The 17238-nt window shown below is 43.9% G+C and overlaps 2 non-coding genes across 2 annotated transcripts; both read right to left on the reverse strand.

The window, feature by feature from the left end:
* Window positions 1-6792: 6792 nt before the first annotated feature.
* Trnaa-agc lies at window positions 6793-6865 on the reverse strand. The gene has a single exon. It is a non-coding gene; the product is annotated as a tRNA-Ala (tRNA).
* Window positions 6866-16758: 9893 nt separating this feature from the next.
* Window positions 16759-16831, reverse strand: Trnaa-agc. Its single transcript has one exon. It is a non-coding gene; the product is annotated as a tRNA-Ala (tRNA).
* Window positions 16832-17238: the final 407 nt, after the last annotated feature.

Raw genomic sequence — 17238 nt, forward strand, 5'->3', positions numbered from 1 at the left:
CATCGAAATAAGTGTCCAAGGAATAGAAAAGCAACTGGAATCACTCAATAGAGGAAAGTCCACTGGACCTGACGGGATACCAATTCGATTCTACACAGAGTACGCGAAAGAACTTGCCCACCTTCTAACAGCCGTGTACCGCAAGTCTCTAGAGGAACGGAGGGTTCCAAATGATTGGAAAAGAGCACAGGTAGTCCCAGTCTTCAAGAAGGGTCGTCGAGTAGATGCGCAAAACTATAGACCTATATCTCTGACGTCGATCTGTTGTAGAATTTTAGAACATGTTTTTTGCTCGAGTATCATGTCGTTTTTGGAAACCCAGAATCTACTATGTAGGAATCAACATGGATTCCGGAAACAGCGATCGTGTGAGACCCAACTCGCTTTATTTGTTCATGAGACCCAGAAAATATTAGATACAGGCTCCCAGGTAGATGCTATTTTTCTTGACTTCCGGAAGGTGTTCGATACAGTTCCGCACTGTCGCCTGATAAACAAAGTAAGAGCCTACGGAATATCGGACCAGCTGTGTGGCTGGATTGAAGAGTTTTTAGCAAACAGAACACAGCATGTTGTTATCAATGGAGAGACGTCTACAGACGTTAAAGTAACCTCTGGCGTGCCACAGGGGAGTGTTATGGAACGATTGCTTTCCACAATATATATAAATGACCTAGTAGATAGTGTCGGAAGTTCCATGCGGCTTTTCGCGGATGTTGCTGTAGTATACAGAGAAGTTGCAGCATTAGAAAATTGTAGCGAAATGCAGGAAGATCTGCAGCGGATAGGCACTTGGTGTAGGGAGTGGCAACTGTCCCTTAACATAGACAAATGTAATGTATTGCGAATACATAGAAAGAAGGATCCTTTATTGTATGATTATATGATAGCGGAACAAACACTGGTAGCAGTTACTTCTGTAAAATATCTGCGAGTATGCGTGCGGAACGATTTGAAGTGGAATGATCATATAAAATTAATTGTTGATAAGGCGGGTACCAGGTTGAGATTCATTGGGAGAGTGCTTAGAAAATGTAGTCCATCAACAAAGGAGGTGGCTTACAAAACACTCGTTCGACTTATACTTGAGTATTGCTCATCAGTGTGGGATCCGTACCAGATCGGTTTGACGGAGGAGATAGAGAAGATCCAAAGAAGAGCGGCGCGTTTCGTCACAGGATTATTTGGTAACCGTGATAGCGTTACGGAGATGTTTAATAAACTCATGTGGCAGACTCTGCAAGAGAGGCGCTCTGCATCGCGGTGTAGCTTGCTCGCCAGGTTTCGAGAGGGTGCGTTTCTGGATGAGGTATCGAATATATTGCTTCCCCCTACTTATACCTCCCGAGGAGATCACGAATGTAAAATTAGAGAGATTAGAGCGCGCACGGAGGCTTTCAGACAGTCGTTCTTCCCGCGAACCATACGCGACTGATACAGGAAAGGGAGGTAATGACAGTGGCACGTAAAGTGCCCTCCGCCACACACCGTTGGGTGGCTTGCGGAGTATAAATGTAGATGTAGATGTAGATCTCTCCCAGATATAGCACTGTGAGACAGCTCGGACATCACCTCTGTCCCAGTGCCAGTATCAAGGATATCGGTGACCAGTTTAAACAGCTGTGGGCCAGCGTGCTTCAGAAGAGGATACATTGGCTCCATGACACCCTTTCGAATGAAGTCAATGAAAACATGCGGACCGAAGGAAGTGCAGCCGCCTACTGATAAGTGGGCTCATATTGCCAGATTGTTTGTAAATAGGACTCGATTTTATAATCGCTGAAATAACATCACATACACTCTCAACCAATAAACCTTCATTTCCTTCTACCTTCAGGGTACTTCACATTTTTTGTCAGCCAATATGGTACAGTAGGAACAATACGACGTTGAGTTGGTACGTGATTTGAATGTATACAGGCTGCAAGATTTAGACCTTTTGTTGCTGCCAGGAGATAGCTACTCTGTGTACTAATCGCGGTGAGCGAAAAGTCGAAATGAGCTTGCATGTCAGGTATGGGTACTTCATTCTGAACTGCTGTAGCGGTGTACAAGGGTTCATCAATCGTAGTGGCTGGCAAGTGTTGGCGTTCCAGGTTCTCAGCCATCTATGACCACATGTATCGGATGGGTTGAACACCCACTGAATTGAAGTAGGTAAGGAGAGCACTGGTAACATGCGGTCTTATGTTAACCTGTTTGAAAGACAGTGTCATAGTGTCCGCGAAAATAGCGCACAGACTTCAGTTGGAAAACGTCAGAAATGTAACGTCTGCTATGCAAATTACCTGCTATGCAAATCACAAGTGGTATTGTACCAATAGCTTCACGCCAAGTCCTGCGCCTGTATGTCGATGATGAATGCAGTCTGGCAGTGTTCGTTCTCTTCAGTGCCACCACATACCGATACACCCATCATGATTCCTCTGAAAAGACATTGTCGTGCCACTCCTGCATCCTGTCTGTTCTTTGGTGCAGCCCTGTCTGCTGCCACTTTATGCAAAGCAATAACGGTGGTCGCTGTGCTGACAATTCATGGCGCTCCAGACGTTGTCGTACTGTCTGTGTGAAACTTGTCGTGCTGCAAACAAGTAGATTTTCTGGCTTGAGGTGCGTTACATGGCTCTGCCATGGTACACAGTTGAGTGAACCATACACCTTGTAAGATGGCTATAATTTCGCACCTTACAAGCGCTCATCCACATACTTTTCCGTGATCTACAACCACATTAGGTGTTATTTGATATGTAGCACATCGTATATATGAATATTTAAAGGAGACTGACTTTGTCACATACGCCTTGTAAATAATTGTTAACGTTTATTGCATGAAAGGTGACGGAGTGACTTTGTTATCATACTAGAAGAGGTTGGAATGACAGTGGAAATGAAACTACAGACGGAACTCAAGCCCTGTGTGGAAGGCCCACACAGGTGTATTGGTCCTGCTTAAACACAGGAAATGCCAAGACGGACGTCGTAGGACGTAAGCGCTGGAACACAGAGTCGCGACTGGCCGACATTGTAGCCGAACCGGAAGGACTATATTTCGGAAACTACGAAAATCTTGGACGCACGTGAGAGGAACGAAGAAGCGGCACCTCGTAAACCACAAAGGCTGGGTTATTTCCAAGAATTTTCATTCAGAAGCATACCATTGCACGAGTATAGGATTTTCCTCGCAAACTTTCCGCGCTGGACGACAAAAGACTATTCCGTGGTTTCGGGAATATGATTCGTTTTCGGAATTACGATGGTGGGGAGGTGAGTCTTGCTGGGAGGCCAACGGTGGAGAGACGAAGCCTTCCGTTGTGAGCGCCCGTGTGTGACGGTCGCTCGAACGCAGCTTTGTTGGACGAACTTGCTGTCTTTGCTCTCAAGAGAGTTTATAGTTAGAACAGTTAGGCACTGTACTGTTGCGAACTTATACGATTCTGGACTTCGCCTGCGGGTTGGAAGTCGTCGTTGAGTACGCAGTGTTCAGGGATTGAGAGCACTTCTTCTGCCTATACTTACGTTGAGACGTTATCTGAACTCAATCCTTGTGGCTGGGAGTAGGCGTTTCTCGTCTGTAGAACACAGAGAGGAGAAGACAGTATTAGAGTATATTAGTCAGAGGACCGCCTTCTGCCGTTCTAGTGTTTGAAAGAGTTTATTTGTGGCTGGAGTTTTTCCGCCGTGGCAGACGAGTACGAGAACCATCACTTCGATGCACCGGACGCAGTACACACGGTGATATCGCAAATTGCTTCGGCTTACTAGGCTATAAAAGCTAAACAGCTGTGATCACGTTAGTTTACTTCCACTGAGATTCCACACCACCACACCACCATAGATCATCTTTGAAAGTAGTGTCTTCTAGTATTTGGTACGTAGATGATGTCAGTCGTTCCGCGTTATTGATATTAGACCATGCAGTCATAATAAGGGGCAGAGTTGGGCAATTGATCAGTAATTTTCTTAGGAAATGTAAACTTTGTAATATAAAGTTTTTCTTTGAATCTACAAGAAATATATAAGCAGGAACAACGTTTATCATTTAGTGGGATTAGTTGTCTTCATCATTCATTTATGTTTAGATTGTAATTTATATGTTAAAGTCCATTAAGATATCCTAAGATCTGCTTCAGGGGGTAGTCAGTCAGGACCAAATCTTCATTTGGCGTTTAATATTTTCCGTTGCGCACATTCATTTTACACCCGCCTGGAGTAGCATCTTGGAACCTGTCCTCTCCGGTGTTAGTTGCGTAGGGCCATAGAGCTACTCCATGGTCTTAAGTGATCCTAGAAGAATTCTGTTTGTGTGTAAGAGGGAATTTAAAGTAGATTTGGACGGCAGGGAGAATTTGGAACGAAGTGGCCAGGTTAATCCGTGCAGTTGTGTGAACCGCTGTGACAAGGTGGTATACTGGCTAATACGCCTGCCTAGTGAGCAGGAGACCTGAGTTAGATTCCCGGCCTTGATACAAATTTTCACTTGCCACTTCTGTCTGTATGCACTATGTGATCAAAAGTATCCAGGCACCTGGCTCAAAAGGACTTACAAGTTCGTGGCGCCCTCCATCGGCAATGCTGGAATTCAATATGGCGTTGGCCCACCCTTAGCCTTGATGACAGCTTCCACTCTCGCAGGCATACGTTCAGTCAGGTTCTGGAATGTTTCTTGGCGAATGTCAGCCCATTATTCACGGAGTGCTGCACTGAGGAGAGGTATCGATGTCGGCCCGTGAGGCCTGGCACGAAGCCGGCGTTCCAAAACATCCCAAAGGTATTCTGTAGGATTCAGGTCAGGACTCTGTGCAGGCCAGTCCATTACAGGGATGTTATTGTTGTGTAACCACTCCGCCACAGGCCGTGCATTATGAACAGGTACTCGGTCGTGTTGAAAGATGCAATCACCATCACCGAATTGCTCTTCAACAGTGAGAAGCAAGAAGGTGCTTAAAACATCTCTGTAGGCCTGTGCTGTGATAATGCCACGCAAAACAATAAAGGGTTCAATCCCCCTCCATGAAAAACACGACCACAGCATAACACTACCGCCTCCGAATTTTACCGTTGGCACTACACACGCTGGCAGATGACGTTCACCGGGCAGTCGCCACACCCACACCCTACCATCGGACCGCCACATTGTGTGCCGTGATTCGTCACTGCACACAACGTTTTTCCATTGTTCAATCGTCCAGTGTTTACGCTCCTTACACCAAACGAGGCATCGTATGGCATTTACCGGTGTGATGTGTGGCTTATGAACAGCCGCTCGACCATGAAGTCCAAGTTTTCTCACCTCCCGCCTAACTGTCATAGTACTTCCAGTGGATCCTGACGCAGTTTGGAATTCCTGTGAGATGGTCGGGATAGATGTCTGCCTATTACACATTACGACGGTCTTCAACTGTCGGCGGTCTCTGTCAGTCAACAGGCAAGGTCGGCCTGTACGCTTTTGTGCTGTACGTGTCCATTCACGTTTCCACTTCACTGTCACATCGGAAACAATGGACCTAGGAACGTTTAGGAGTGTGGAAATCTCGCGTACTGAGGTATGACACAAGTGACACCCAATCACCAGACCACGTAAGAAGCCCGTGAGTTCTGCGGAGCGCCCCATTGTGCTCTCTCTCTCGCGATGACTTATGACTACTGAGGTCGCTGATATGGAGTATCTAGTAGTAGATGGCAGCACGATGCACCTAATATGAAAAATGTATGTTTTTGGGGGTGTCCGGATACTTTTGATCACATAGTGTGCATGAAAAGATACTGGAATGTAGTGATTCCCCCTACGTATATCATGCGTAAAGACCATAAAGATAAAATCGGAGGGATTCGAATCCAAACGGAGGCTAATCGGAAATCGTTCTACCCGCGAAGCATTCGTGAGTGGAACAGGAAAGGGGGAAAATGACAGCTGTACACAAAGTACTCCCCACACCACACAGCAAGGTAGCTTGTGGAGTATAGATATAGAATACTACGAAGGGGTATCTCAGTAGAGTTTCTTTGCTCTTAAATAACGGTGATCCAAATGACACATTTACTGCACTTATCACCAACAAGCGAAATTCTCTGTTGTCCCAGCGCCGCCTAGAGCTCAGCTCCACCAAAGTTATACCGTTCCCTCAAAATCGCTGAACGTCTGCCCCCTTACCGCGTCCACCTACCCTGACCCACCTGAATCCTGTATGTCCTCTCGTCTCCTACATTCAACTCAACAGATTTGCTACGCTTCACGTAAACTTAACACCAACAATACTTCCTTCATGACTACCAACTCTCGTAATCTTTTGGGCTTACATCATTACAGTCTCCTCTCCAACTCCTTCCCTAGACATTTCTCTATATTCCGTCCCAACGAAACTTTAACCACCTCGCCCTGTCAGACCAAGAAATCAGCTCAGAGCACTACCAACCTCCTAACTTAAACGACATACTGCTTTTTCTCTCCGTGGCACGGTTCCTTTACGCCCTCCAATTCAAACAGTTTGGTTCGAGGCCCTCAATCCCCTCTAAATATCCTACATTCTTGCAAAACAGTCTCCCGAAAAACATCATCACATACAATATTACTCAGCTCCTAATCATAAAAAATAGACTTTTATCTGTTTAAGAAATCCCCAAGAGAACCATCGCTATTTTAGATTACCCTTTGATTGGTCTTTATTCGTGATCGGTCACCTGTATTTCAAGCAGAGAACACACGTTCTTACAAACTGGTCCTGAAGTGCGATTGACTTACTAAAGTCATAAGTTTTGTAATGCACAGACGCAAGTGTTCACAAAAATGTAAGCTGGAGGCGCCGGGTATCGATCCCGGTACCTCTCACATGCTAAGCGAGCGCTTTACCATCTGAGCTACGCCCCCAGATACAGAAGAACGACCTCACATTAAGCCGAACTGCTACGTGCCACACTTTCTCCGTTGCGTGTGGAGCCAGTTGGCCGTGTCGGTGGGGAGGCGGAGCAACTGGAAGGCAGAACGCAGGACTGGACAGTAGCAGAAGCCGTCCACTCACGTCGCTCTGTAGATTACGTCTGGTCCACAATGCTTTCTGTCCCACACATCAGTAGTGACGATGTCTTCAAGTATGTGGATCGTGTCATAAAAGGAGAATACGGACTACAACTTGTAAGGGTACAGATTTCGGTACTGTACTAGACTGACGGAATCTAATCTTAAGCTACTTTGCTACAGCGCAGCCCCATAGTTCTAGGAGGGCAGATTGGTGCCTAGAGATGGTTTGGCGCGAAGGACTGAGTCAGTCGCGCCAGAGCCATCACACTAGCAGGACGCGTACATGAGTGAGAGAAGCGATCGTGGTCAAAGGAACAATTTTGAAGCAAAGGATTAATATCGTGTCGGGGGAGTTATTATGTGATTAAATAACGATCGTACAGTAATAAATCGGCCATGGTAACGTGATAGATGAGTGGCAGCAATTGCAGTGTGCGATCAGACGAAATAGGGACGTAATTTTTTAATTTAAAATGAAGTAAATTGTATCGTACAAAAATGTTCACCTCCTAATTATTATTAGAATTTTTGGAACGGAATGAGTCATAGAACGGTGTGGTAGAGTAGATAGTGCAAGTGTCGTAAGCGCATGGTCAGAATTTAGTTATTGGCACATGTACCTTGGGAGTGAGTTCACACTCCAAAAGTGGCTACATATGAATGTCCGACGCCTAATTTTCCAACCAATCAGACTGCAGCAAATAACTCAAAAAATAGTATCGAGTGGCGACTTACAAACTAACAATATAAAAAAATATAAAGCAGTAGCGTAATGTTCCTTACACAGATTTAAGTGAAATGATCCTCATAGTTGTAGAATAACTGGAAAACCTTAATCATATTTTTGTTTAGGAGGTAATAACAAAACTGACACAAAAAGTGTAAATGTATCATGCACTCAGGTTGCGCCGGGCCGGGGTCGTTCGGTGGTTCTTTTTGTCTCCTTTACTCTCTGTCACTTCCATCGAACAGTTCACCTACCTCTATATTTCTTCCTTCCTACGTCCCATCGCTCTGCAGTAGTAGATACACGCTAGACAGTGTAAAGGAGCGTTGATGAAACAACTACGAATACCTACCACACAGAGGCCGTGTAACTCAAGTTGAAAATCAGTTCCTGTAAGTTCATTTTCACAAATTTCGGGAGGTAGAAGCATGTAGTTTAAGTGCAGTAAGCATTTGGAAATTCTATTAACGTATTTTTATTCAAAAGGAAGCACATGAAATGGCTATCAAGTCCGTATTTAATAATGCAAATGCTTTATCATTCCAAGTTCACTGTTTATCCAGCAGCGTGAAAGCAACTAGAATTCCTGCAAATCGGTCCCGTTTATTAGCGAGTTGACCAATCGGTCGTTTCAGTGGTCTTCTATGTCAGAAGTGCTCGCCAAAGTATTCCATAAAGAATATGCCACGCGGAGTTGTCTCTATGCCCAAAAGATCACACGCTTATAAAACTTCAACTAATTACTTCCGAAACATCACACTTCCCACAAAATGTTCGTAACTTAAACCGCTTTAGTCACGACGTGTTCTATCTGAAATGACCTCACTAGCTCTTCATTTTACATATTATTTTCGCGGAGACATCTAGCATGGTGTTACTAGGGAACAGGTTAGCGAGCGAGTCTCTCGATGCTCCTCTGCTCTCTGCCTATTTAATTATCTGCGCGCGGGAATCGCCTAATTCTGATTGGCTATTGATCCGAATGACCAATCAGAACCATCTTTCCATATCATTCTTGCTAGCCAACCACTAATCAGATAGTCATTGACGTCATTACAATTTCAATTTTTAATGTATTGTTTAATAAAATAGAGCGAAATGCAAAATATTCTTTAAATTAATGTAGAAACTTATTCCGCTTCAGACTTTTATTCTAGCTGCTCTCTTACAAAAGCAAACACATCGACATACGTCATCAGCATCGTGGTTACAACACAATTTTCCCACCGTTCAATTTTATAAGGTTTTACATAAAATGACATTAAGTTTTAGTGAATGATTTTTTATATTACATAACGTAGAGTAATTAAAATTTTGAAAATAAATTTCCAATTAAGTGATTTTATATACTGTGAGCTTTGTTATGACTACAGATGATATGAAAGACATTTGGTTATTATTACTAACTGAGTTTTGAAACATAAGTGTCGGTTTTAGGACATTTAAGTAATTTTCTCAATCTCCGTTACTGTAATACATAAAAATCTGAAATTGACAGTATCCTTAACTTAATAATAAAAGATTGTGTACCAAGTTTGAACAAAATCGGATGATAATTACTGTGGTTTATGTAGATTCGTTGGGGGTATGGATTTGAGTACCGACTGAATGTCACGGCTAGTAACGTCAGCTGCGCTTAAGTCAGAGCGAAGAAAAAACATAGCTATTCTGAAGCCACCGTGCTACACGGCTGCGTGTCTTACTGCATCGAATATTATTTCGTAATACGAGGTGCATTCAAGTTCTAAGGCCTTCAATTTTTTTTCTAATTAACTACTCATCCGAAATCGATGAAACTGGCGTTACTTCTCGACGTAATCGCCCTGCAGACGTACACATTTTTCACAACGCTGACGCCATGATTCCATGGCAGCGGCGAAGGCTTCTTTAGGAGTCTGTTTTGACCACTGGAAAATCGCTGAGGCAATAGCATCACGGCTGGTGAATGTGCGGCCACGGAGAGTGTCTTTCATTGTTGGAAAAAGTCAAAAGTCGCTAGGAGCCAGGTCAGGTGAGTAGGGAGCATGAGGAATCACTTCAAAGTTGTTATCACGAAGAAACTGTTGCGTAACGTTAGCTCGATGTGCGGGTGCGTTCTCTTGGTGAAACAGCACACGCGCAGCCCTTCCCGGACGTTTTTGTTGCAGTGCAGGAATAAATTTGTTCTTCAAAACATTTTCGTAGGATGTACCTGTTACCGTAGTGCCCTTTGGAACGCAATGGGTAAGGATTACGCCCTCGCTGTCCCATAACATGGACACCATCATTTTTTCAGCACTGGCGGTTACCCGAAATTTTTTTGGTGGCGGTGAATCTGTGTGCTTCCATTGAGCTGATTGGCACTTTCTTTCTGGATTGAAAAATGGCATCCACGTCTCATCCATTGTCACAACCGACGAAAAGAAAGTCCCATTCATGCTGTCATTGCGCGTCAATATTGCTTGGCAACATGCCACACAGGCAGCCATGTGGTCGTCCGTCAGCATTTGTGGCACCCACCTGGATGACACTTTTCGCATTTTCAGGTCGTCATGCAGGATTGTGTGCACAGAACCCACAGAAATGCCAACTCTGGAGGCGATCTGTTCAACAGTCATTCGGCGATCCCCCAAAACAATTCTCTCCACTTTCTCGATCATGTCGTCAGACCAGCTTGTGCGAGCCCGAGGTTGTTTCGGTTTGTTGTCACACGATGTTCTGCCTTCATTAAACAGTCGCACCCACGAACGCACTTTCGACACATACATAACTCCATCAGCACATGTCTCCTTCAACTGTAGATGAATTTCAATTGGTTTCACACCACGCAAATTCAGAAAACGAATGATTGCACGTTGTTAAAGTAAGGAAAACGTCGCCATTTTAAGTATTTAAAACAGTTCTCATTCTCGCCGCTGCCGGTAAAATTCCATCTGCCGTACGGTGCTGCCATCTCTGGGACGTATTGACAATGAACGCGGCCTCATTTTAAAACAATGTGCATGTTTCTATCTCTTTCCAGTCCGGAGAAAAAAAATCGGAGGCCTTAGAACTTGAATGCACCTTGTAACTTGCTACGTTACAAGATGGATATGATAAATGTTATGAAATTGTAGTCAAGCATCACTAAACAGAAAATCAGTTTACAACGTCTATTACCACTGATCACATTACACGGCCACAAAACCTATGTGTTACTATGTTGTTGGGACCACGTCTTTATGAATAAAAGTGTGCAGACATCACGGTGTGAAGTTTTACGGGTCTCGGATGTAGTCCTGTGATATTATATCCAAAGCTGCTTGCATCTGAGCGCACAGTTCCTGCACGTTGGTGGATTTAGATGGTGTCCTGATGGCAAACTCCATGGTATCCACATATTGTCGTTCATTGAGAGATGGGACGATGAGGCTGGTCATGGCAGAGCATTCACAGCTACAAGGTACGCTGGGGGATGTGGCAGCAGTATTAGGACGAGCATTGCCGTGTAGAAATAAGGCATGTGCTTGGGGATCACGATAGGTAGAGCCACTGTTTGCATGACGTCTCCCAGATGCCATGCGCCAGTCATGGAGCCCATTAGGGACACTAACGGTGAACGGGCACCATATGACATCGCTTCCCACACCTTGAAATCAAGCTGACGGACTTGTGACGTGAGACCACAAACCGCTCTTTGTGGCGCTCTGCACTGCGTCTCCAGACAGAGACCCGGCGGTCGTCGTCCCTGAGACAAAAGCGGAACTCGTCACTCATGACCGTTGGATCTGTTCACGCGTGGCAGACAATCTGTCAGTCGTCCTGTCTTTTCTAGCAAGTGAGACGTTCAAACCCTCAAGTGCATGCGTGCCTTCCTGTATCCACTTCCACCAACAACGGACAAAGGTAGTGTCTGTCTCTCGACCCCGTCTAGTTGTGCAGGCTGCTGTCATACGTATCGCCTAAGAATTGTGCACATTCACGTGATGCTGGCCAGCACGGTCGTTTGGGGCTCTCTTAAATCAACCTATCGGCGACGTCATGGCACCTCTCACGCTCCCTGGGTGCGTGTCCGACAGTGCAAAGGTAATTATTGGCATAGCTGATGGTGTGCAACATAACCACCAAGTTTCCAGTGGATCGGTTGGATCCTTCTGGATGCAGCTCTTTTTATGACGATCATTGTATTAATAATAAACAAGTTGTTTCGTATTACCGGCTTTGAGGGTAGTAGAAGGGACTTTGTACATAGTTTTGATAAGAAATCAATCTGCGGAAATATTCCGTTTGGATGTAAAGTATATATGAACATCGGATCACCTTCAAATCTTCCGCTTCGCAGTACGCTGTTAGTGTAGGCAATGAGCTCTGACTTGCGTGTCTACAAGACTGCTCCTCGTAGCGACTCGGATGTTCGTTGCAGAAGGTACATCCGCGACGCACTCTTTCATACACGCGAAATGCAAATCCTGATTCGCGTCCGTGGAGCACCACAGTCGACCATCCTAGTTGCGAAAGTGCCAGTTTATCGCAAGCAATGTTACAGTAGGACTGAGGCGATCCGGGAAACGTTCCCGTATTTGCAGTGTAGCGCTTTATAATTACGTATTTTACCGTGGAGCGAATGATTTTAAAGTTACCCGAAAACGTATTTCTATATCCAGACAGTAAGTTTCGCAACATACGATATGAAATTTTGATAAAGTCGCCTCTAAAGTTCTTAGAACCCTGTAACAGGAGTTGCGAAGCACCCTTTATGCTTTAAGTATCTGTACAGAGCAATTCGTCAGTGAAATAGGACGAGTAAGTGACTTCATGCTTGGCGGTCAGAAACAGTTTGAAGAGCTTCTAATGGTGTTGCAGGAAGACTGTGCTGAGAAGTAATTGCTAAGAATAAAATTCGTTACGTTATGCCGTTTCTGAGTTAATTAGCAGTGAAGTTATTGAATCAAGCCATTGCGCGCACAAATTCAAGTGGCCCGCCAGATATAATTAGTGTCAGCTGTTCTCATAGCGTATATGGTAGCGCAGGAGACTGCTCACGATTTCGCCTGCGTTCGTTCCTTACTACCGTTCCACGTCCAATTTTTGTGTCGCTTTCTTGTTCGCTTTTAGGAAACCACAGGAGTAACACGTTTGGCAACACCGTTTCTGGTGCGCCCCTTGAACTTGCGCGCTCAACAGCCTGACTGGCTAACTTCAGTGCTAATTAACTCGGAAACGGCGCAACGTATCGAATTTTTTCTTAACCATTATTTCTCAGCACAACCTACCCCGCGAGAACATTACAAGCTTTTCACACTGTCTCTGACCACTCTATTTATTTGCATTGCCTTCTCTGTTTTTATAAAGAGAGGATGTTTCTTTCATAAAAAATATGCTTCTTTTTTCAGCGTAGTCCACTATTAGGTCAACACTTCTTGCTCAGTGCTCAGTGGGACTCTGGAAGTCATTCAAAAAACAATCTAGGGCTGCCATTTCTCTTCTTTTAACTCAAATAGCTTTCCAGCACGTTTCTTTGTGCGGGAATGTGCCAAAATATGATGAATAAATTAATGCTCCAACAAATCATGCTTGAAATTCCTCGGTTTCCCATTGCCTAAACACATTTCATAACCCGTAACTTCAGTAAATGGTATTTCCTGATGACATATCAGCCTACAACCAGACACCCATTCGTCACTCATTGCTACCCAGCCGAGGATGGTGAACTACCGAGTCCAGAAGCCACCCATCGCAGTGAGCATCCATCCCCGGCCATTACAGAACGTATGCGTCACTACACACAATGTTCGCATTACCGACAAGTGTCCGAAAGTTACAGGACCTTGGAGCACGGTCTGTGAATGAGGACATGTACTCTTCTACCTGCGTTCGCTTAGACTGCGCGAATCTGAAAGTGTAAGCTTCTTCCACTGCCTATATTTTGAAACGTATACCATCGCAAGATGTTGTTTGACCATTGTTAAACAAAAGGTTGACTTTCATGTTCGAAAGTTGCTTCATATAGTATTCTGATGTAAAGCTAGCCACAGAAAACAATTCATCGAGGCGTCTCATGAAATGTGGCTAGTCTGACCTCCAAGATGGTGGCGTTTATCGACGCCGTTACCTTCAGTCCCTAATGCGCCGATACATTTAGACACAACTTTATGTGCCTGACGCCGCCCTTTCGTGTTGGAGGACATCTGAAATTCTTTGTGTACGGTGGAAGGTGACTGAAATTCTTACCACTAAAAAGAAGAAATCGCTAGAGAATCAAGAACGTTCTCGATACAGCAGCAGTACAGAATGTTTTAGCGCCGTTGCGTTGGCACTGACTTCCTTGCTCCTGGATGGAAGTTCCATGTCTTTTTTTTATTTATTTATTAGATTATGTACTTATTCATTTTGAAGATGATGTACGAGTACATGACAGATCCCCCGTAGAGTAGGTTGATTTGTGTCAAGCTGTAAAACCCATAGTTAAGCTAAACACCCCAAACACAATTAGTCCGTTTGAATCTCAGTTCGACTGACGTATTAAACTGATTTTCAGAAGTTAAGTAACGGATGGCAGTATCCAAACGTGCCTTGCCCCTTTTTAAGGAAATCGACGTGAAGTACGTTTCTAACCTGCAAACACAATGACGGTACAGCTATACTGCCTGACAGTTTCTCGAACAGGAACCCAAGGAAAGAAACCGTTTGATGTACCCTCGAAAGCACCCTATTCCACCCCGCACACACACACGTGAATTGAGCTAAAGGTTAATCTTTGGATGTAACTGACCAGCAAAGGATATACGACAATCACAAGACTGAGAAGAATCAAATTTCACGCAATAATCTGAATTTATTGTGCTCCAAAAGTTTACATTTACGTTAGCAGACATACATTTTGCACTGACACTAATCGTGAAAAGATTTCAAAATGAATATTTTTGCAGATTGCATATGGGGTTGAGAGGAGTGGCAAAAAGAAGTGCGAGCAATGATGGTCTCAGCGGAATATGATGGGGTCTCACCTAGCCTTTACTGCGTAGCGTAGGCTGTAAAATCTGCACGTGTAGCTGCAGACCGCAGGACGCCGTTTCATCTTCCGATCACGTAAATTGCCAAGGTAATTCACGCTTGCCGAACGATAAACGTCACAGTCTATATCAGAGGTTGTTACCACTCCTCTCAGCGCTTGCGTGAATCACTACAAGATTTTCGCCAACATAGTATCAACCGCAATGGACATCTTACTAGGCAATGACTACACGACGCGGACGTTTCGTGTGCTCCAGAAAACTGTTAGAAGTGAGAGTGAGTGATCTTGCTGGGACTTTTTTAAATAATTGATCCCAGCAAGGAATAGTACACCATCGTGATATGCTCTTTTTTGTTGCCATCGTAAAAGGAAGAACCTTAGGAAACTGGACTAATTTTACAATCGGATTCCGAGGGAACTCTGCAGATCTTCTGGGCTGCCATTGTATAGCTGGCTTTGGCCACGAGCTACCTCCTAGCAGAGACATCCTTGAGCACAAGGCGTCAACCTCCATACAAAGGAACCTACTTAACGGTCAGAGCTATCTTGCTGAAAATTAATAATTATAAATAGAAAGATATTACATCTTACTAAAATCATACAAAAACATTCTGTACCCTACTAATAACGAGATCTAATACATGTGTCCCTCTCGTCCCCGGAAAACACAGAACATCGTCGTATGTATTCAGTATTTAGGTATTGTCTATAAGAACTTACTTGCGAAACTAAAATCACAGTTCGTTTCAGTTAAGTGTCCTCGTATTTTGTTCATAAAATTACACTGAAATCAGCACACTGTTTGGGTGTCACGCTACTCACTTTTCAAATGATTACAATATGGTACACGCAGACCGACAATGAAAGGTGTAAGAAATAACTGACCGCATAGTCATGTAAGAAGGAGTAGATGGAACAGTGCATTAAACACTGATGATTGAAAAGCCTTGTGCAGGATGAGTCCTTTACTGAACTCTGAACATAAGAAAATGCGAAACAAATTTCTCAGCAAATTTTCGCTGTTCTAAAATTAATGTATGTGACTGTGTGCGTCGACTTCCTTCTGTGGAAGACACATTTGGCATGATTTCAGGCCAGACGTCACATCAGAATGAAGTCGATTTAACGTTCGATTTAACGTTCCATAAAGATTATTATCCAGAGTTCTTTTTGGGATTCTGAAGGGGTGTTTCTTCTTGACCATTAAATAGCAAAGAGTAAAATGCTACTCATACGTTTTGTAGCGACTGAATGAAAAAAATACGTGAGGAGTGAACTGTATGAAATTAAAATAAAAAGTAAAAAACACATTTCATTAGGGCAGCGCACGAGCCCCGAAGTGTGCTTTGCCAAGGAGAAAACTGGGGAACTTCATATACTGAATGGTGTGCTTAGTTTGTTGGGTGTCCGTAATTTTCTTGATATGCCGGTAAAATTTCACTCAATGTTTCTTCATATCATGTACTATGTGAGATACGTGTTCTGTCTCTTATCCTCTTTCCAGTCTCTTTACGGGCCTTAGGGATTCTTCTCTGTAATTTCCAGATATTTTCTGCTTCACCTTTTCGATCCGTAACCAACGTGTCTGATGCGTATAATAATAAAATAATGATATAATATATTATTAGTATTATTTAAAAGCTTCATTTTCAATGCAGTGCAAATGAAAGCTTTGTAATATTGTTTTTCGATGTCAGTCATACATTTTACAGTACAGTTATTCATCTCAACCATGGAACTGCACGTGTTCTAAATTCCAGAATTTTTGTTTAGGGAAAAGGCTGCTAGAAGTGCTCTATGCTAAAACACTATCATAAAAACACAATATGAATGTAATCATTACGCTCTAAGACACCGATCAATCATCCTGTTTAATAGCCACTTCTTTTCATGCACACATTGATTCATCTTTGTTCGTGATCCATCACTTACATTACAAATGTGGAACACGTGTTCTTACAGTCTGGTCCTGACGAGCGATTGTCATATTAATGTCATAGGTTGTGTAGTGCGTGGTACCATGTACTCACAAAAATTAAGGCCTGGAGGCGCCGGGTATCGATCCCGGTACCTCTCACATGCTAAGCGAGCGCTCTACCATCTGAGCTACGCCCCCAGATAGAGGTTAAGCGGCCTGTCCTCAGTTTTTGGTGAAACGCTGCGTGCCGGATTTTCTCCGTTGCGCCTAGAGGCAGTCGTACTGGTGGGGAGGTGGAGTAAAAGCCAGAACGCTGGGCAGGAGAGCGGCAGTAGCCGTCCACTCGCGACGCCCTGCAGGCGGCACTGGCTCCGCTACACTTTCCGTTCTGAAGATCCGTACTGTAGGGATGGCTGTTATCGCTCAAAAAACCGGTTTACGGTTATATCGGTTTTTTCCACGCCGTTTAAAGTGACATTAAAACCGCTCAAAATAAGCATTTCTGAAGTAACCGATTCCTGAAATAACTGATTTTCGGTTTTTTGTTATTATTTCCTGTAATAAATGTAGAAATTGAACAAAGATAAAAAATTGACACTCTCCGT

The sequence above is a fragment of the Schistocerca americana genome, chromosome 1 (genome assembly GCF_021461395.2).
Source record: "Schistocerca americana isolate TAMUIC-IGC-003095 chromosome 1, iqSchAmer2.1, whole genome shotgun sequence".
Classification (NCBI taxonomy): domain Eukaryota; kingdom Metazoa; phylum Arthropoda; class Insecta; order Orthoptera; family Acrididae; genus Schistocerca; species Schistocerca americana.